The sequence below is a fragment of the Silene latifolia genome, chromosome 1 (assembly GCF_048544455.1).
Source record: "Silene latifolia isolate original U9 population chromosome 1, ASM4854445v1, whole genome shotgun sequence".
NCBI classification, from domain to species: domain Eukaryota; kingdom Viridiplantae; phylum Streptophyta; class Magnoliopsida; order Caryophyllales; family Caryophyllaceae; genus Silene; species Silene latifolia.
Window position 1 is genome coordinate 54,981,871 of NC_133526.1, and position 21,761 is coordinate 55,003,631.

The following is a 21,761-nucleotide window of genomic DNA, read 5'->3' on the forward strand; positions in this document are numbered from 1 at the left end:
TTTCACCGTGAAACGAGTGAGAAATTGCAGTTTGAAAGTTGCTGTCCAGATTTGCAAAAAACGTGTTGGTTGCTTTGTTCCTTCGTCGACGACGGCCTCTCGAGATAAAATCTATCATCGATTATGACCCAAGACGGTGTCAACGATACATGTAGGTTGAGGGTGCATCAAATCCTCCTCTTTTCCCTTTAATTTCGTTCTTTTTATGTTTGTTTTTTATAGTTCGCTTTTACTTTGTTTATCGTTTTGTTTATCGTTTGATTTGGTTAACTATGAAACTAGTTTAGTCCGAGTATGAGTTAAAGTACCACCACGAACACCCGCGTTAACTTGAGATGGGAAAGAAATCTGCCACATCGGTCGGTCGTACACCCCGTCTCATTTACATATCCTCGTGTTCAAGGTAGGGCATTAATAAAACGAATTCTAACTCCGTTCCTCGCTTTTGACCCCTCGTTTGTTTCGACCAATTCGACCTACCCTAGGACACGTTACATGTTAGTTCGACCCCTGTTTGTTAACATATGATTCATTTAGATGACTTTAGATCAATTAAATGACCTAATTAGAAATGTTAGGTGGCATCGACATAGCTTTAAAAATCGACTAACAATTCTATAACTTAATTGAACGCATCTCTCTTTTCACTTGATTTCTCGCTAGCATAGGAGTGCGTGATTAGGACCTTCCTATTAACACTCGATGAGTAGCGTTAATCTTGTAACTTCGTGACCTAATTGGGCCCTTTATTAGGCCGTGTAGAATGCACACTCGCGCGATATTTTCTCGATCGTTTAACGTCGTTTCTAACTTGTTTTCTAGCCCGTTTTCGAACTTGTTTCGCAATCATTTGATCTAACTAATGAACTTGACCTAGGAACTAGGGTGGCCGTGGTTTGGCCGTGAGGGTGGCCGTTTTCTTGGTCCTTCTTGCTTCGTTTTTTTATACCATTTGTTCTTTATTGTTTCGTTGCTTGTAATTTATAATTTGTTCATCGAGTTGTAACTTTCAAGTTTGTTTTACCTTTATCGAGTCAAAAGCTTCTTCCAAAACCTTAGTCTTATTTGGTTGGACGGTTGTGCTCCAATTCGTGTAAGAGCGTAGTAAATCGCATGTTGTTTAAAGCAACATGGCCCGATTTATGCTAATGCATGCTTTGGTGTGTGACCCAATGTCTAATTCGATAAGATTAAGCGAAAGCACGCATTACGAGGAGTGACCCAAGGCCGTGAGTCATGTAAGCCGTGGGCCACTCCCCTTGTGCACGTTTCCCTAGGCCGAATTGGCCGTGTAGTGTGTCATGTGTGGTTTTGTGTATAGCGTTGTATTTTAGATCGAGTTGTATCTTTAATTTCTCGTTGTGTCGGCATGAAATGCCTGGGTTGTAATAGGGTAGATCCCAACGGCTCCCCCATTCCCCTTAAGCCTTGTTTGCTTTGTTTTGTATGTTGTTAGATCAATCAACCCACGTGCTAAATTACAACTTTGACAAAGTTAGTTTAGTTGCATCTAAATCGACATAGAAACCTCACATGCTAGGGTTTTAAAACGATGTTTGCATATCATATATCGTAGTAGCTATGACCTTGTTTGAAATCCGATACTTGACTTAGTAGAGGCCGTTATTGACGGGCGGGGTTAGGTGTCCTTATGGGCTTCCGAACACGTACCCTCACCCCTTACTCAAGATCTATGGTTTGTGGATCCGTCTAAATACCATTGGATTACGAGAGTCATTCAAATCGAGTGATATAGGGTACAAGTCTTTATCTTTAATCACTCGTATTCGATCGGATTTATGCTTTTCGATGAAAGGTGTAAAGTTGACTTGAACGGTTCCAAGTTCCCAAAAAACTTGGTGGCGACTCTAATTTGTCTTAATTCGATTCGAAAGAACCTAGAGTCGATTATGCCTAGTGTGGATCCCGCGGACGCAGTTCCCGAGGGCCTTGTCCACAATTCCACTTAGAACGATCGGCTCGCTTTTGTCGCTTCTATTTTATCGTCTCTATTGAAAAGTGCACCCCCGCCATATAAATCCTGGGTCCGCCACTGGTTCAACCATAGTTAAGAGTACATACATGATATGAAGATGGTCATTGAGATTTAATTACAAAACCCAAATCAAATTCAATTACAATGCTTCTTATAAAATTCTTTTGAGACAAGTGTGTTTTAGTATGAATATCATTTCTCTTTTTCTCTTTTTTTTCTCTCTTATAAGTGTGTAGAGAATGATGGATTTTCATTTGATGTGAAGAATGATTGCTAGTTGGGGTATATAAAGGTATGATAGTGCAAAATTTGAGGAAGAACGAAGATGTTTTGAAGGTAGATTCATCGTCCTAAATGCATGTTAATTTGTGTAAAGTCAAGGTTTATAACCTTGACGAGCAAGACATGAATGTAAGTATGAATTCATTATTCAAATTAATAACCTACTTGACCACCAAGTAAATACTCCTAATAAGTATACAATCTATAAAATATAATTAAAAGACTACCCTAAAATGACAAATAAACACCACCTAGACAAAGCCGCATAGGATCCAAAAAGCCACCTAGATTAATGTGACGTGACATATTTAAATGTGATGTTGCATATTTTTAATGTGACATGGCGAATTAATGTGACATGATTATCAATTTATTATTACATGACATTAATTTAAATCATTTATCTATAAATTAATTTAATTGACTTATATCTATAATATTAAAGGATATTATCATTATTCTTAAATTAATTTTGTATATTAATATATTATCTTCCAAAATTTATATAACCCTTACAAATTTACGTCAAATTTCATAATTTATAATTAATAATGACATTTTAATTGAATTTTTTCTAATAAAACATGTTAAGGGATTAATTAAACCTCTTCATATTACTAAACACTCACCATTATTAACATTTTCCTATTTAATTCATTGTTTTTAAAATTTTTGTAACAAAACCTGTTAATAAATTAATTAAACATTTTCATATTAATGAACACCCACCATTATTAACATTTTCCTATTTAATTTTTTTAATTAAACATGGTAATAAATTGATTAAAACTCTTCACAATACTTAACACACACCAAATTAATTAAAAGTTTTTCCTATTTAATTAATTTTTGTAATATAATATGTTAATAATTTTATTAAAACTCCTTATATTACTCAACACCCATAATTTTCATTAACATTTTGTCCTATTTGATTCATCTCTTGAGGTCCTCGTCAATCAATTATCTAATTTAATAATACCACAAAATAAATTGAAAATTAAATTAAAATATGGAAATTTATGGTTATGTAATGACTATAAAACCTATAATACCTATAATAATTACTATTCACTTTATTTATTTAAAATATGCCCATTTGTCATGAGTTTCTAAGTTGTGGATTGTATTTGGTTTAATTTGTTTATTTATTTGATTATATTGATTATATTGAGTATTATTGTCGAGTATTGTTGTTGTTGTTGTTGTTGTTGTTGTTGTTGTTGTTGTCGAGTATTGTTGTTGTTGTTGTTGTTGTTGTTGTTGTTGTTGTTGTTGTTGTTGTTGTTGTTGTTGTTGTTGTTGTTGTTGTTGTTGTTGTTGTTGTTGTTGTTGTTGTTGTTGTTGTTGTTGTTGTTGTTGTTGTTGTTGTTGTTGTTGTTGTTGTTGTTGTTGTTGTTGTTGTTGTTGTTGTTGTTGTTGTTGTTGTTGTTGTTGTTGTTGTTGTTGTTGTTGTTGTTGTTGTTGTTGTTGTTGTTGTTGTTGTTGTTGTTGTCGTTGTTGTCCAATAAAGTATATTTAATTTTTTTATGTTGTTGGTTTTATGAATCGTTTGCTTTATATTTGAATTCATGTTTCCAATTGGTTTAGTCTATAAATATTATTAAAAGGCTAGACATTAAAAGCCACGTAGACATGGGCTAAATTCCACATTGGCAAAATAAATGTGACATGGCAAAAATTAATTGTGGCGTGGCGAAATATTGTCCACGTGGAAATACTAGCATAGTAGTATACATGAAAAAAAATATCAATTCCACATTTTAAAGTTACTCTCATAATTAATGGTAAAAAAATAAATGTAGATAATTATGAAAAACCATTAAAATTTCACAATTTACTTTTTCAACCATCATGACAATAATCCTTAATTTTTTTATCATTTATATTATATTTTTTTTCAGATGTTGAATAGTTTTTAACCATTATTAGGTGATTGTTTATCTCAAAATAGAGATCTTATAATATTTATTTAATCTATCAATAAATAATATTTAAAGGCATGTTGATGACCTAATTGACAAGGATTCTACATTTTCATTCATTTATTTAAAAGTGATACAAATAAGTACAAAAAATTTCAAAAATATTAATTGCAAATACAAATTAAAAAAACAACTAAATCTCTAATACTAAATTGATACAAACTTTTTGGTTTCCTCTCATAAATTTATACAATTTAATTAAAAGGCTACTTAACACATTTAATTTTAATTCACATGTCATTTTTCTATTGGTTAATATTAATGAATCTATACAAATATAATTAAAGCCTACCTATAACACATTACTTAACCACATCACATACAAATTAAACAAATTATTGTGAAAAAAATAATAATTCAAAGCTTAAACAAATTAATTATTACCCTTTTTTAATGGCATAAATGCCAAAGAATTCCAAAGGGGAAAGATGAAAATAAATTGCTATAAAATTTTGAATTGATTACATGTCTTTTGACATGGCTTCTTGAATGTAAGAGTAACCACTATTATTTCTCAATTCCTATAAATTTATGATTTTTCCTCCATGATTTGTACTTCACATATGCATATTACAATCTTTGGAGTTGTCATTTCGTAAAACCACTTTAGACACTTTTATTTTTGGTAAAATCTCACATGCTTTGCTACAAGTAAGTTTGTTTTATTAGCATTGCATTTACATATTATACTTTGTAGTTAATTTAATAGACTCTACATTGCATATATAATGGGTGATTGTTTTTCTTTTTCTTGCAGATTAATGTTAGGGGTACTTTATCTCAAGATTAAGCTATTCAATCAATTTTATAAATTTGACAGATCATTTACGCTTTTGTTATATTATATATATGTAAGTAATTGAGTGTTTTGCTTTATAAGAGTATACAAGTATATCATAGACCAGTATCTTACGTCTTAGTTCATATAGAGTATATTTTAGTTTTTTGAATTTCTTATTAGTTTAGTATTTCGTATATACTTTTTCATACTTTTAAATATTAGTTTCGATACTTTTCAATTGTTGCACACTCCATTTGAAAACAAATGTAAGAATGTACAATTTATGTATAAACATCCCTTCTCTTTCCTTCATTTTGTCTAACCAATCAAGGTCATTGTTTTATGTATATTTTTCCGTTCTAAAAAGAAGTCAAAACCGTATGCAATCCTATAATGTATAGTTTATATATTGCTTTGTTAACTCGAAACACATAAATTGACAACAAAAGATATAGTAGAGACTTTATCCTTTATTAATAAGTAAAAAAACGGAAGTGAGCTTCATTTATAGTTCTCATTACTTATAGATAGTGAATGTGTTTTGCTTTATAAAAACGGAGTGCATGCATTCACGCGGTTTGAGTTCTCTCCATTTATTTCTATTAGGCCGATTAGGCCGTGTCTTTTATATGGGCTTTGACCCAAGATGGATCTTGTATTTATATTACATTATAAGCTAATGAGAAGCAACACAACATAATTAAACTAATAAATTTCGTAACATGGTATCAGGAGAGTCAGTAAAACCCTATTTCCCCATAAAATCTACCCCTGCCGTCCGTGCTTGATCGTTGTTCGATCCGAATTGGTTCCATTTTCTGATCGACAATGACGGGACTGGTAACAGACCCTTCTGTTTCCACTTATTCTACCAATAAAATCGATTCTCTCTCGCCATTTTCTCTTGTTAATCAAGAAGGCCCTGGTTAAGCAATAACCCATCTTAAACTCCGGAGCGACAATTATGAGGAATGGAGTCGTTCTATGTGTCGCTCTCTTAAATCACGACGCAAATTCGGTTTTTGTGACAGGTCAATTGCTAAGCCGACAGATGAATTTATGCTAAGTAAATGGGAAGTTGTACACTGTACCGTCGTTCAATGGATCATGAATTCAATCGATCCCTCTCTTCGGGACAGTGTCTCGGATACCGAGGATGCTCATCTTCTTTGGACTGAATTGAAAGATCAGTATGCCGTTGTTTATGGGGCGAAGATACATGCTCTGAAAACTCAATTACACGAGTGCCGTCAAGCGAAAGGTATGTTGGTCACTACGTATTATGGTAATTTAAAAGCTTTATGGGATGCCCTCGTCACCCACGAACCGCCGTTTTCTTGCACAACTAGTGGGTGTCCTTGTGGTGTTACCAAAAATGCTTTAGCTTGACAAGATTCAGAGCGTCTGCATCAATTTCTTATGGGCCTTGATAAATCGCAGTATGGCACTATTAGAAATCATCAACTCGCTCTTGATCCACTTCCGACTCTTAACCATGTCTATCACGCGGTTTTACAAGAAGAGCGCTTGCTCGTTGGCTCTACGACCGTTCCCGAACCCTCTGATGTCATGGCTCTCGCTGTATGGCCTGCTCCCTCTATTCCTACTTCCTCTGTTCCTAATTGGAGGGCTTTACGGGAGGCGGAGCGACATGAGCGTAGGAAATTGAGTTGTTCCCATTGTAAGGTGGTTCGTCGGTTTTGTTACTCGTCGTCAAAAGTTACCTAGACCAAAACCATATTTATAACTTCACAAACTACTCTACTATTATTAAAGAGGTAAGTAAAGGTCGGATCCCAAGGGACGGGTATTGATGTAGGATTTTCGATTGCAAATGGTTGTGTCTAAGGGTGTCACAATTTGGGTTGAGGTAGGAGATCAACTAAGCTAAATAATAATGTAAATAAACAAGCAAGATGATTAAAATGAGATGTAAGCAATTGATTAAAAGCACTAGGGTGTCATGGATTCATAGGGGATTCATGGGATTTGATCATACAAACATGTTTTCTACTAGATGCAAGCAATTATTGTCGTGATGGGATGGAGTTAGTGTATATATTACAATCCCTAGGAAGGTTTGGGTCCTGGAGCTGAATCGATTAGATTGTACAACACCTACAAGTAGACTTAATCCTCCCTATCCAACTATATGCATGGTCTAATGAGACTCGAGTTGGTTTATGTCTTACAAGTCTCATTGAAAAGATAAGTGATGGGTAAAAAATGCAAGGATTCATAGGCTCGCATTTCATCAAACATAACATGTGCATAAGTTGAAATCACAACAAGCAAGCAAATTAATTATGGAAGCATATTAGATTAAGCATGAACCAATCCACATGTTGGTTTCCCCTAATTCCCCATTAACCCTAGTTAAGATGACTACTCACTCATTATCAAGTTTAACATGCTAACAAGGTTGTCAATCATACTAGCAAGACAAAACATGATGAATAAATGAAGATGATTAATAATAATTAAAAAGGGATTAAGAGAATTATACCTAAAGATGATTCCAAATAATAAAGCAAAGAATAATAGAAGTACTTGATGATTGATGGAAGGTTGTCAATCCTCCAAATAAAGCCCAAATAATCTTTAATTACCCAAAATAAAATGATGAACAATAGATAAATTAAGGAAAGATTAAGAAATGAGATTTATATTAATGCTAAATTAAGAGTTGATTACAAGATTAAGATGAGATTAAGATTGCATAAGAAGAACATGATAATCTAATTAGTACAATGGGGTATTTATACTAAGGATTAGGTACATAAATTAGAGTTACTAAGGGCTTAAATGACGATTAAGACCCTTAAGAAAAGTTGAGGAAGTGCTCCTCTCGAAGGAGATGCGCATATCCGTTTTCATAGTCTTCAAGAAATACGCTCGTCCCGAGCGGCTTGGCTGAGGGACGGTTTGCACTGGAGAGGAATCCGAGTGGATTGGGGGTCGAGATGCTCGGATCACAAGGCCTCAAGACGAGCGTCTTGAGCACGGGACGCTTGGACTGTAGCAAGGCGACGCTCGTCCTGGGCACTGCGAATCTCGGATTGCTGGGCAGTCACTTCTCTTCTTTTCTTTCTTCAACAATCCTCAAGGATCTTGTTGGAGATGCAAGGATCCTTTCATCATTGCCCAATTTACTTCATTATCTACATAGGCCTTCTAGCATTGTCTTCCCTTTGATGCTTGGTCATTAGATTCAATCAATTTAGCTTCATTTTGCCATGAAAATGCAAGGTTCTTACTCCTTTCCTACCAAGGGATCAAAACCTCAAAGAATATGCAAAACGAAAGACTAAAGATAGTAAATGACCCAATTATGCACTAAAAAGCATAGGAACGAGGCTAATTCGAGGACTAAATATGCTCAAATATGAGTCACATCAAATATCCCCAAACCGAACCTTTGCTCGTCCCGAGTAAAGAGGTGATAAAAACTAGGATCCATATTCAAACTAACCTATTAATATAGCCGATGTGAGACAATTAGCGGGTCTCACTCCGCCCCTTCAACTCACAACAAGACAACCATGAGGTAGGATGCCTTCTCGCAAGGCAAGGTGGGGCTTGCCAAAATAGCGATACATCCAAGCATTAGAGCACACAAAAAAAGTAATGGATGCATCTACAAAAATGAATAGCCACTTTCCTCATCTAACTAGCGGAAATTATCTATAAGGGAAGCAATCTAAGGGTACACACTCCATTATAGATACGGTTTCTTCAAACTACTAAGCCTAGAAGGACACCAATAAATCACCTCCAAGTTGTGTCAAGCTAGGGTACCTTTGTCCTCAATCATTAGATGCTTTCTTCAAGAGTAGACTCCCTATGGTGTTAAAAACACTGGAGGATCGCGGAATTCCCCTTCTTGCCTAGACAAGAAGAAGGGTCGTCCCCTCTCTACCATGCACAAAAGTGGATACGATGGAAAAGGGATCAATAGAACTTTGATTTTCATGTGGGAGTTTGCTTTTTGTTGTTTTCCCCCCAATTTCTTGTGGCATTTGACATTTGAGAACACTTTCTTTTTGCCATTTCTTTTGATGTTTGGAATTTCAATACTTGACAACTTTCAACTTTTTGCATTTTCTTTTGACATTTTCAAAGCTACTCCATATGTAGTGAGGGTGCTTATATTTGAAGCATAGGAGTTTTCATTTTTGTGACTCCTCTTTTCTTTTGATGCAATTGCAAACTTTTTCTTTTTCATTTCAATACTTGAACTAAAATTTGAACAATTTTTTTTGTGCCCATTCCCTTTGATGACAAAAATGTGGTAGAACATGGATGATGGATGGTTGCATGGTTTCAAGGGTCACCTTGGAATAAACGGTAGCCAATGAGTTATCACACCACAAGGTACTCTTGACTAGGCCTTAATCCATGGGTCAAAGGATACTAGCATGACACATCCTAGGGTGTTTTACAAGTATTCTAACAAGCAAAGTCTTAAGAAGAAAATGTATCTACAGGCCTATTTACACTTGTCAAGCTTTCCAAATAGATGCTTTCACAAAAGTTTTTCCTAAATGCAACTATATGCCATGATGCAACTAACATTTATACAACCTAATGCATATGTTTCTACCAACTAGTATGCCAAATAACCTAGATGCAATCCTAAATTCACATTGTTTATACTGCATCAATCAAAATAAAGCCACATAGTCATTAACATAAAGAGGAAAAAGGAGATTGGAAAGATCATACCATGCGGTTTTCAATATCCTCGTGTCTCGGATGTGGCGTAGTCGATCAATGTGAAAAAGGATGAACAAACACAATATATACAAAACAATATATACAAGACTACACTACAAAGGAAATGAACATGTTTTTGGATTTTTTTCAATTTTTATCATTTTTGTTTAAAAAGTTATGTTAGAATTTTCCATCCCCACACTAGTATGGGCATTGTCCTCAATGGCCAATACGATAGGAAATTATGCAATCTATATGAAAATGCATGATTTCTAAACTAAATACAATTTATATGACATATAAACAAGAGTGAATGCAAACTAAGCTATGCTATATGATGCATGGTTTTTGTTATGTTGGAGAGCATAATTTAGATTAGCTCTCAATGGATATGCATAAACTTCTCCAAACCAAAATAGACACTATTTCTAATGTCAAAAATTGGGGGAGTTCATGCATAAAGATGTTATGCATGAAACTACATTTGTCATTTTGGATTTTGAATGTGGGAACAATTAATTTATCATCATCCAAATGTTGCCTAGGTGGAATAATAGTCCTACTTTTTACGAGGACACCCAAAAATGAAACAATCAATTATGAAGTAAGTTAACAAAACATGAAAATATTATCATGAAAAAGAAAGAAATGAGGGGGGAGAAAAAGAAACTTCACTTTGGTCTTGATGGGTGCCTTGCGCCCGCTCCATCTAGCTCATGAAGTGTTCTTTAAAGGTCACTATCATCCCCTCCCAAATCACTATCCCAAGCTTCCCTCGATGCATCGCTTCCATGGAAATCCATAAACTCATCCTCTTCGCTATCTAGCTCCACCGTATCTCCACCATTTGAGTTTTCACTCCCTTCACCTCTTTGACCATGTGCTCCCTCATTAGCTTTCTCTGAATTTGGGAAAAGAATATGCATTTGAGCCTAAGAGGGAAACATTCCCTCTTCACTAATAATTCCTTGTCGAGCCATTTGGTTAAATTGTGGATACAAGGCATAGTAATTATCCACATTGGCCTCGAATTGGCGGAGGTCCATATCTTAAAGGATCCCCATCACGAAATCATCCATAGGGAGGATGAAGGGATTCGGGTGGTTGTAAGGTTGGTATTGGAAGGGGTAAGGTGGTATCACAATATTTTCTTTGTCATTCTTTTGTTGTTCATGTTGTTGATATTGTGTTGGAGGTGGTGCTTGATTCGCTTGATTTATACTTGTTGGGATGAGATATGATGGGATTGGAGAGAGAGGGCCTCTTCTTGGTGAAATTCTAGCTAATCCTTCTATTGGTAAGTAAATGGGAGTATTCCCCTTAGTAAGCCACTTGATCCTCTTTTCATAACCCTCATGGGTCATCCAATGGTGTTGCCTAAAGATTAGCTCTTCATTGATCCTTGTGTTTCCCGGAAGGGGCACATACTCATTGTTTTCATTGAATTTGGGGTTGAAAAACTTGGCAAGCCTTGTGATAAGTCCCCCATTGACAATATGTTTGACACCATCATCGTCCCCATTCCGGAATTTAGCCCATTTTTCTAGAAGAACAAGGGGGACATTGAAATGGTACCCGCTCCTTCCTTGAATTTCGAGGTAAGACTCCATGAAGACAAGGTCAAGCCCATTCACTATTGCGGGATCCCGACGGGCAAGAAGAGTGCCGGCTAAAAATCGATAAGTGAGCCTAATGATAGGATTTTGAATGTGAAAAGCCAAGCATTCTTTGATGTATGAAAAATCCCGACCCGTCATTGCTCTCCAAAGGGGTGCTATGCTATACTTTCTTGGCTTTGATGTTCGGGTAGGCGAAACATCTAGCCCAAGCACATTAGCAAATTCAACAAGGGTCATCATCCTAGTGGTGTTTTCCAATCTAAATTCCCCATAAATTGTCTTATTCAAGGTGGTAATTTTCAAGAAGCTCAAGAATTCAAGAACTAAAGATCAATAGGTATGCTCATACATGTGAAATAAGGTTGAAAGACCAAACAATTCAAAGAGAGCTTCGGTTTGATGAAAGATTCCAAGTTTCCTCAAAGTCTTATGGCACATAAATTTAGTGGGTAGGATGTTCTTACCAAGAAGACGATGGAAAACAAGCCTTTGGACATCATTAACAAACTCTATGTTTGAAAACTCATCATGCTTTGTGAGATCAACTATTTCCTCATGTTCTCTCCTTAAAGTGTTGAGGTGAGAAGTAGATGAGCTTCCCCTTACCCTTGGTCTTCTTCTTTCTCTAAATAATGATCCTTTTGGCCCCATTCTTGAGTGTAGATTTGGAATTTGACTTGTTGAAATATGGAGATGTTCCTTATGATTTAGATCTTCTTTTGAAACTTGTGAAACCCTAGATTTTTGAGGGGTTTTGTTTTTGAGGGGTAAATGAGTGCTTGAGATATGATTTGGGTCATAAGAGAGGGAATTTAATATTATAAAGTGGAAGGAAGGATGAGGTGTCACGAAATGTGTGGTGGGGAAGAGTTTTAATTGGCGAGAAAATGGAATAAAAAGACGCAGGGCGACGAGCAGCTGGATCTTAGGACGCTCGGATCTTAGACCATGGAGACGAGCGGATTCCTTACGGGATGCTCGGATCTTCATCCAGGACAGATCCCAAATATTGAAGCAGCCAGGACTAGCGGATTCTCGTCGGGACGCTCAGATTTCTGCACGGAGACGAGCGGATCCTACTGGGGACGCTCGGATTCTCTATCAGGAAGAAATCTCAGAAAATGATACAATCAGGGCGAGCGGATGCATGGTAAGACGACCGTCTGGACTGGGACAAGCGGATTGTCTTTGAGGACGCTCGGATCTCCAGTCAGAACAAAATATCTGCTTCCCGGTTTTCTTTAGGATGAGCGAATTTCACCCAGGACGCTCGGATCATCTGCTAGGTCGAGCGGATTCCTTGCGGGTTGCTCGGGTTGGTCCTGCTTTTCCTCTAATTCGGTGAAAGTGCTTCCCCACACTTAAATTGCTAGATCCTTCATTCATCAAAAATGATTAGTGACCCTCCCTCACTTACTCTCATGGCAAGAATCATGCTTATGATAAAAATGCAATAAAGTTAATGATACAAGTTAAAGAAGTTAGTATATTTACAAGTGGTGGTTTGGAGAGGACTCCATCAAACTCTCTCTTTGACAATCTTCTCAAGGAGGAGGAGGAGGTCCGAGGTAGGTGACCTCGACCTCTCCAATGAATGCTCCTTCATAATACGGTTTCAATCTTTGGCCATTAACTTTAAATTTGCTTCCATCTTCCGACCTTATCTCAAAGTCTCCATACCTTCCTACCTCGGTGATCACATAGGGACCCATCCATCTAGAGTTCAACTTCCTGGGAAAGAGACGGTATCGGGAGTTGAATAGAAGGACTTTATCTCCCTTGTGTAAGGCCTTTTGCTTGATCCTCTTATCATGAAGCAACTTTGTCTTCTCTTTGTAGATCTTGGCACTCTCATAAGATTGTAGTCGGAATTCTTCTAACTCTTGAATTTGCATCGTCCTCTTTTGACCACTTAGTTTGAGATCAAGGTTGTGAGCTTTGATTGCCCAAAAAGCTTTATATTCTAACTCAATTGGCAAGTGGCATACGTTCCCATAGATAAGTTTGTAAGGGGAGGCTCCTATGGGAGTCTTATAGGCCGTCCTATAAGACCAAAGAGCATCATCAAGCTTCATGCTCTAATCCTTACGAGTCTTGTTAACAACTTTCTCAAGAATTTGCTTGATCTCTCTATTTGAAACTTCAACTTGACCGCTTGTTTGAGGATGATATCCCAAGCCAGTTCTATGTTGAACACCGTATTTAGTCAAAAGGGATGCGAGCTTCTTTTCATGGAAATGTGTCCCTCCATCACTTATGATTGCTCTAGGGACTCCGAACCTTGGGAAGATTATTTTCTTGAAGAGTTTGGTGACCGTTTTGGCATCATCGGTTGGGGTAGCGATCACCTCTACCCATTTTGAAACATAGTCAACGACCACGAGGATGTATTTGTTCCCTTTGGATGTCACAAACGGTCCTTGGTAGTCGATTCCCCAAACGTCGAAGATCTCTACCTCTAGTATCCCTTTTTGTGGCATCTCATTCCTCCAAGAGATATTCCCCGTTCTTTGACAAGCATCACAATGAAGGATGAATTCCCTAGCATCTTGGAACATAGTAGGCCAAAATAAGCCCGATTGAAGGATCTTAGCAATAGTCCTTCGTGCTCCATGGTGTCCACCATAAGGTGATGAGTGACATCCTTCCAAAATACCATGAATCTCCCATTGGGGTATGCACCTCCAGTAAAGTCCATCACTACACTCTTTGTAAAGATTGGGGTCATCCCAAAAATATCTCTTTACTTCGAATAAGAATCTCTTCCTTTGGTTGTAGCTCAAATTTTGAGGAAGAACTTCTCCAACAATATAATTGGCAAAGTCGGTGAACCATGGAGTAGTATGCCTCTCAAGTTGTGAATGAATGGCCATCAAAATATCACTGGGGAAAGAGTCATTGATCGGTGTCTCTCCCTCTCCCTCTTCATCATGAAATCAGATCCTTGACAAGTGATCCGCCACCACATTCTCGCCCCCCTTCTTATCTCTTATTTCTAAGTCAAATTCTTGGAGTAGCAAAATCCATCTCAACAATCTTGGTTTTGCTTCTTTTTTTATCAAGAGATGTCAAAGAGCACGGTGATCCGAGAAAACAATCACTTTTGATCCAAGCAAATAGGAACGGAATTTGTCTAAAGCATAGACAATGGCAAGGAGTTTCTTTTCGGTAGTATCATAATTCACTTTGGAGGAATCAAGAGTCTTGCTTATATAATAGATAGCAGGCAAAGCCCTTCCTACCCGTTGGCCAAGAACCGCTCCAACGACGTAGTTACTAGCATCTACATAATTTCGAACGGTAGTTCCCAATTTGGTGGTTGGATGATCGGTGCCGAGATTAGTGCTTCCTTAATTCTATTAAAGGCTTCAACACACTCATTAGTGAAGTGGAATTGGGCATCTTTAAGTAAGAGTTGAGTGAGGGGTTTCGCGAGTTTTGAGAAATCTTTTATAAAACGGCGATAGAAACCCGCGTGACCAAGAAAACTTCTCACCCCTCTAACATTCACGGGAGGTGGGAGTTTCTCTATCACCTCAACCTTAGCTTTATCGACCTCGATGCCCTTTTCTGAGATTAATGACCCAAAACAATTCCTTCATTGACCATAAAGTGACACGTTTCCCAATTTGAAATGAGACTAACGTCTTCACATTTTTGCAATACAAGAGAAAGATTATGCAAGCAAGAGTCAAAGCCTTTTCCATAAACGCTAAAATCATCCATAAAAACTTCCATTATGGTCTCTAGATAGTCGGAGAAGACACTCATCATGCATCTTTGGAAAGTAGCGGGGGCATCACATAAGCCACAAGGCATTCTCCTATATGCAAAGGTACCATAAGGGCATGTGAAGGTGGTCTTGAATTGGTCATCCGGGTGTATGGGGATTTGAAAGAATCCCGAATACCCATCAAGGCAGCAGAAGAACTTGTTGGAGGCTAACCTCTGAAGCATTTGGTCAATGAATGGTAGGGGGAAATGATCCTTTCTTGTTGCGTAATTCAATTTTCGATAGTCAATACACATACGCCAACCGGTGATCTTTCTTGTGGGTATTAGCTCATTCTTATCATTTGTCACCACCGTGGTACCTCCTTTCTTAGGTACCACTTGAACGGGGCTAACCCACAAAAATTCCGATATGGGATATATGATTCCCGCATCAAGTAATTTCATAACCTCTGCCTTTACGACTCCTTGCATGTGGGGGTTTAATCTCCTTTGAGATTGGATGGTAGGTCTATGGTCTTCTTCTAGATGAATTATATGCATGCAAAAATTGGGACTTATCCCCTTAAGGTCATCTAGACTATAACCTATAGCCTTTTCATGTTGTTTTAACACATCAAGCAATTTCCTCAATTGGTTCTCATCAAGTTTGTCATTAACAATTACGGGTTTGGTTTTAGATTCATCAAGGTAAGCATATTTCAAATTTGGGGGAAGGGGTTTTAGAGTTGGAACTTGTACCTCACTTTCCTCCATTGAAGATTCATTAAGAACTTGCTCCATTTCCATTAGACATTCCATTCTCATGGCATATTCAACTTGCTCTTCGAGCTCACAAATCTCATCGTACTCAAATTTCATGACAAACTCTTCTTGCTCCTCGGCTGGTATGATATCATCTTCGGTCGCTTGTTCTTCTTCTATGGGTTGATATGCTTCCACAAGGATGTTGTGTACTAATACGGATTTCTCATGAGTAAGTTCCTTGATGGCTAGAGCGGCCCCAATGCGTATTTTTGGTCTCACTTGCTTCTAAGGCTTCCAATGCTCGCATGGGGTCTTTGAAGAAAGGTATACTCAAGTGGTCCTCAACAAAACAATCTATAATATCCATCTTGCAAAATGCACTAAGAGAAAAAGATGAGAAGTACCATGAGGAGTTTTACTTCCCCAAGGCAAAGAAAGACACAACTAAAAACAATCAAAGAAAATCAAATCAAGTTAACACCGTCCCCGGCAACGGCGCCATTTTTGGTTCGTCGGTTTTGCTACTCGTCGTCAAAAGTTACCTAGACTAAAACGATATTTATAACTTCACAAACTACTCTACTATTAGTAAAGGGGTAAGTAAAGGTCGGATCCCAAGGGAAGGGTATTGATGTAGGATTTTCGATTGCAAATGGTTGTGTCTAAGGGTGTCACAATTTGGGTCGAGGTAGGAGATCAACTAAGCTAAATAACAATATAAAATAACAAGCAAGATGATTAAAATGAGATGTAAGCAATTGATTAAAAGCACTAGGGTGTCATTGGTTCATAGGGGATTCATGGGATTTGATCATACAAACATGTTTTCTACTAGATGCAAGCAATTATTGTCGTGATGGGATCGAGTTAGTGTATATATTACAATCCCTAGGAAGGTTTGGGTCCCGGAGCCGAATCGATTAGATTGTACAACACCTACAAGTCGACTTAATCCTCCCTATCCAACTATATGCATGGTCTAATGAGACTCGAGTTGGTTTATGTCTTACAAGTCTCATTGAAAAGATAAGTGATGGGTAAAAAATGCAAGGATTCATAGGCTCGCATTTCATCAAACATAACATGTGCATAAGTTGAAATCACAACAAGCAAGCAAATTAATTATGAAAGCATATTAGATTAAGCATGAATCAATCCCCATGTTGGTTTCCCCTAATTCCCCATTAACCCTAGTTAAGATGACTACTCACTCATTATCAAGTTTAACATGCTAACAAGGTTGTCAATCATATTAGCAAGACAAAACATGATGAATAAATGAAGATGATTAATAATAATTAAAAAGGGATTAAGAGAATTATACCTAAAGATGATTCCAAATAATAAAGCAAAGAATAATAGAAGTACTTGATGATTGATGGAAGGTTGTCAATCCTCCAAATAAACCCTAAATAATCTTCAATTACCCAAAATAAAATGATGAACAATAGAGAAATTAAGGAAAGATTAAGAAATGAGATTTGTATTAATGCTAAATTAAGAGTTGATTACAAGATTAAGATGAGATTAAAATTGCATAAGAAGAACATGATAATCCAATTAGTAAAATGGGGTATTTATACTAAGGATTAGGTACATAAATTAGGGTTACTAAGGGCTTAAATGACGATTAAGACCCTTAAGAAAAGTTGAGGAAGTGCTCCTCTCGAAGGAGATGCGCATATCCGTTTTTATAGTCTTCAAGAAATACGCTCGTCCCGAGCGGCTTGGCTGCGGGACGGTTTGCACTGGAGAGGAATCCGAGTGGATTGGGGGTCAGGACGCTCGGATCACAAGGCCTCAAGACGAGCGTCTTGAGCACGGGACGCTTGGACTGTAGCAAGGCGACGCTCGTCCTGGGCACTGCGAATCTCGGATTGCTTGGCAGTCACTTCTCTTCTTTTCTTTCTTCAACAATCCTCAAGGATTTTGTTGGAGATGCAAGGATCCTTTCATCATTGCCCAATTTACTTCATTATCTACATAAGCCTTCTAGCATTGTCTTCCCTTTGATGCTTGGTCATTAGATTCAATCAATTTAGCTCCATTTTGTCATGAAAATGCAAGGTTCTTACTCCTTTCCTACCAAGGGATCAAAACCTCAAAGAATATGCAAAACAAAAGACTAAAGATAGTAAATGACCCAATTATGCACTAAAAAGCATAGGAACGAGGCTAATTCGGGGACTAAATATGCTCAAATATGAGTCACATCATAAGGCCTCTGGTCATGAGGTACACAATTGTTTTATAAAGACACAGAAGTTCCCGGACTGGTGGGGTGACCGTCTGCGTACCCTTGATGAGCTTCAAGCTAAACCACGGTCAGGCTCTCGGTCTCAAGCTCGCGCCAATGTGTTGATGGCTGAACGTAGTGCTTCTTCACAAGACCGTCTTAGTGGTATGTCTCTTGATTGGATAGTTGATATTGGGGCCTCCCGTTATGTTACGGGTGATGTTCGTTGGTTAACGGAGTCACGGATAATTTCGGATTGCCCGACTAGCCTTCCTAATGGACACACGATTTCTGCTACTGTAGCTGGCTTGGTTCAAATTAATAACTCTTTTATTCTTCGCGATGTTTTATTTGTTCCGAGTTTAACTTGCAACTTACTTTCCGTTTCTCAACTCGTGGCTTCCACTTCCTGTGTGTTGAGTTTTACTAACTTATCTTGTCACATTCAGGATGCTTCTTTGAAGACGAAGATTGGAGTCGGTGAGTTGCGCGACGGGCTATACTATTTGCGTGCCAGTGAGCGGGTAGCTGTGAACCGGGTGAGCACGGATTTTTCGGTTGATACATGTCATATGCGTCTTGGTCATCCTTCCAATAAAGTTCTTCGATTTCTTCCGAATGTTAGCAATTTAATTTCTTCTAATTTGGATCATATTTGCGAAGTTTGTCATCTTGCAAAACAATGCCGTCAAAGTTTTAGTTTGAATTCTAATAAAGCAGCTGCTATTTTTGATTTAATTCATTGTGACTTATGGGGTCCTTATCGTACACCCTCGTCTTGTGGGGCAAAAAATTTTTTGACTATTGTTGACGACTGTTCTCGGGCTGTCCGGGTCTATTTATTACTCGATAAAACATAGGTCATGGGTATGTTTATGAGTTTTTTAGCCATGGTTGTAGACCTGGACACCTGCGACGCCCAGCCGATCTGTGGGCATGCAGCGTTCTTTTGAAAGCCACGCTCGGCGGCGTAAAAATGCTTTCGACCGAATCGTTTTAGATCGGTCGGTTTCGTCTCGGCAAGGGTCTCGAAACGATGCAAGAGATGTTCGGAGTCGCCACCAAGTATTTGTGGGATGCTTGGAACCCGTTCGAATCCACTTTATACCTAGGTCAACGAAGGCAAAAAGCGGTGTTTGACATAGGTACTAAAGATAAGGAGTCGTCCCTCTTTAGCATCCTATCTCTCGAATGACTCTCGTACGCCCTAGATAAGGTCGTCCACTATCCAAAGTTTCTGAGTAAGAGGTGAAGGTACGTATTGGTAAGCCCTTTAATTGGACACCCAATCCCGCCCGCGGTAGCGGCCTCTACTGATCGATCTTGGTTGGTTAAATGCAAAAGTTGATAAAACGGGTAAATGCATGAATGCGCATCCACAAGTTTGAACCTAACATGTGAGCTTTCTATGTCGATTCTTTAATCCAAGTATCAAGTATTTGACGTCAATTTGGATTTAATGTTGATTTGCATGCAAGATGGAAATTAAACATCCATTTACCGAGTTAGGTTTATGGTGCATAATGTGATCCATTTGTCTTAGTAAGGCGTTTTGCAAATACAATTTAAAATGGGCAGATTTGTCATCTGATCCCTCCTGTATTCGGGTTAACCGAAGTCGGTATCGTCCTAGACAAGTGATGGAAGGAAACAGACCCTGCATCAGGCAGCCAATATAGGCGTGAGCCATCAGGCGATGCAAACAGGACTGTCCTGGTTTGAAAATGGAAAAATGAGTGGCCTGTTTAGGCGCGGGTCAATAGAAGATTGAAAAACGTCTTATGACCATTGAAAAAGTTTGCAAAATGGATTGAGAAGAGTGTGTTTGAACCCGTCTTTATTTGGAAAGGTCGGTTAGACCGCTTTTGTGTTGATGTGAGGAACGAGACTTGAATAATCGTCATTATTTTGACAATGTTCGCTGTCAGGTTCAGTTTTGCAAGCTTGACATGAATAGCTTTGAAAATAATTATGAAGTAATTGTTTTAAGTTCATTTGTTTGTAATTAGTCAATATTTATCATCGTACTTGGGTTAAAATCCGACATGGTATGTAGAACCAAGGATGATTTTGTGTTTATGACTAATGCATTTGATTTGAAAATGTAAAGAAAAGAGTAAAAGATTTTAAAATATCTTTTGAAATATAATTAACCAAATATTATCACCGAAACACGGATTAAACCGTCGTGGTATTATGAACCAAGGGTGAAAAATGTTTTATGGTTAAATTTCATCATAAAAATGATTTGAAATATTTGAAATGGTAAAAACCGATTGCAAATATGAAATGAAAATAAAGGGAAGAAGAGACCAAACACGGTTGGATTAAGGCCTGAGAGGGGCTTTAGGCGCGAGCCTGTCTGCTATTCAAGCAGCCCATGTCTCGGCCAAAATCCGATTTTGGCTCATTTATCCCATATTTGGACCATGCTATGCATGTTTTAGCATGTTATAGTCATGAAACAAATGAAAAACATGATAGAAGAGGATTTTTACACCCTCATACTTACATGCTAGGCTTGAGACGAGAAATCGATGAAAGTGTATCAACTTGTTTGGTCGGAAAACTCGGTTTGAAAACCGTTTTAGCAATGTAAAAAGAGTGTTTTAAGTTTAGTGATGGTGTAGTTGGTTGAGATGGTCGGTCAAGTGATTTAATGCACGATGACGGTACCAAACAATGTGTAAGGCTTGTGTTTTCGATTGGTAGGCCGAAAACACGTGTCGGTTTGTGCTTTGAGAAGTCGAGTCTAGAAATTTAAGGGAGAAATGAGGGGGCGGACACTCGCGTAACTCTCAAATGGTGGCATTTGAGGGGTATTTATAGGAAAATGGGTGGTTGTGTGCGTTTTGAGCGACGTGGCCGCATAGGCTGCTCGAAGAGGCGCGAGCCAATTCGCGGGTCTTCGAGGTGTCTTGTCACTATCACGCAAGTGTAATCATGATTTGTTCTATCCTATGTTTTGGATGAACTTGATTTGTACTTGACCATGAAGCATTCCGGGAATCCTCTTAACATGGAAGTCTTGAAAAGTTTGTTTTTTGTGTTTGACTCGGTTTGACTCGTTGTTGGAATCGGGATTTGAATTTTGAGTCGGTTTTTGGTCCGGTGTCGGTTTTGACTCTAATTAGTGTCATTGTGACCCCGTCGTCATGCATTAAACACTCCAGGTACATTTGAAAAGTTTTGAAATGTTTTATTTTCGAAATCGTTTAAGTTTTCCGACGTATAGTTGTACAAAACTGTCGATCAAACGCTGTGATTCCTAAGCATGTTGTAGTCCGATAATCATCGGGTGTTTGTTGGAGACTTGACAGATACTGTGTAACACCCGCGAAATTCCCATTTTGACAATTATAATTTATTAAACTGTTTAATTACTCTATTTTATATTTTTGAATTATTCAATTTAATTAATGTTATTTCAAATACGATTTTTATAAAAGTAATATATAAAAGCTCATTTATATAAAAATACGTATTTTAGTCGGACAGTAATTATAGTGACAATACTAATATTAGTTTCCGTCTCAAATTAATATAGACTCGAGACATTTTTCCGTCTAGCTGTAGACCGTCACATTTTACTTTTGAACCTCGATAAATTATGGACCAACCAAAATCCGATGACCGAACACACCATATACCCCTACTATCTTATTAC